Here is a 1,431-nt window from a genome sequence, read left to right as displayed (position 1 = left end):
CGCCGCCGCGGCGGCCCGGGGCTGCAGCTGCAAGGCCGCTCGGCAGGGCGCGGGGGTCGCGGGCCTGCCTCGGTCAGCAGCAGACGCTGCAGCAGCCGCAGCAGGAGCAGCGCCCTGGGGAGGGGGGATCGCTTCTCGGGGTGAGCTCCGTGGCCAGCCCCTTCAGGGGGGGTCGTGGTCTCCCCCCTGGCCGGGAGCAATCGGCTCGCTCCAGCGAGGCTCGCCCAATGGGGCGGGGACCCGTACTTCGGGCGCTCTCTCCGGGCGCAGGGGCTCGGGTTGTTCCTCCTGTCCTCGTCCTCGGGCGGGTGCAGACTCTGCCCCGGCGCGGGGCTCTGTCCACCTGCTAAGCAAAGGTTTCACGCGAGACAACAAAGGACGAAAGGGTTCCTTTCTTCCTCGGCCAAATTGTGGGTGGCCAGCAATCGGGCCGCTCCTTGCTGGTCCGCTGGCTTCTCTCCTCTTCAGCAAGACATTTCACTGTTTCCCCCTTAGCATAGTAAAACTTTTCCGGTCCTTACTGGCGTGGTGATATTGGCGGCTTGCGTCTGCGGAGTGGGGAGGCTGGCTCCTGTTCTCCCCCTCTGGTCCTCTCCTTTCAAGTTTTGTTCTGTCCTAGAAAAACTTCTTGCGATGGTGCATTTCTCTGAAGTTGCTATTGCCGGAGCTCTTGGATGTCTCTGAAACAAGAGTCCCTTTTCATTTTCCTCGCAACAGTCACGGTCTGGTGCGACATCTTTCCTTTTGGGCAGAAATTAGGAAACAAATATAACAAGGCAAAAATTGAACAGGAAAAAAAAATGTCGAATTGTTCTGTTACCTTGTTGCTGAAGGTTGGGGTTGGTGTTTTATTTTTTCCCCGGCAGTTGTCTGGAGAAGGAGGAAGAAGAAGAGCGCATTGGTGGAGATGGAGATGTGTGTGTGCATACAGGGGATCCTTGATACACAACCAAATCCTGTGGGCACGTTGTACCGCTCCTAGAGTGCCCGACGGCGGGCTCGGGCGCGGGCGTGCCGGTGCAGAGTTGCAGCCGGAGCTAGCTCTGCGCCCAGGTTCTCTCTTTCTCCCTGTCTCACTTTGCCTCTCCCTCTCTCCCTCTCTCTCTCCCTCTCTCTCTTTCCCTCTTTCTCTCTCTCCCTCTCTCTCTCTCTTCCTCTCTCTCTCTCTCTCCCCCTCTCACGAGCGCCCGCTCTCGCTAGGATCTGACAGTTCGCTCCCTGTCCCTCCCTCTCAGAGCAGGGACTGTCGAATGTTTACCCTCCGCCGCAAGCGCGCACCCACCACCACACTTTCCCAAATACAAGGAAGTCGAGCACCAGGGCCCCCGCTGATTGGCTACCCGCTGGGTGATTGGCAGGCCTGGAATGACTGGCTTAGGACGCGCGGCCCCCCTTCCGGCCGTTCCGATTGGTTGCTTTTTAATTTAGGCA

The sequence above is a fragment of the Microtus ochrogaster genome, linkage group LG2 (genome assembly GCF_000317375.1).
Source record: "Microtus ochrogaster isolate Prairie Vole_2 linkage group LG2, MicOch1.0, whole genome shotgun sequence".
NCBI classification, from domain to species: domain Eukaryota; kingdom Metazoa; phylum Chordata; class Mammalia; order Rodentia; family Cricetidae; genus Microtus; species Microtus ochrogaster.
This window is presented reverse-complemented; position numbering follows the sequence as displayed.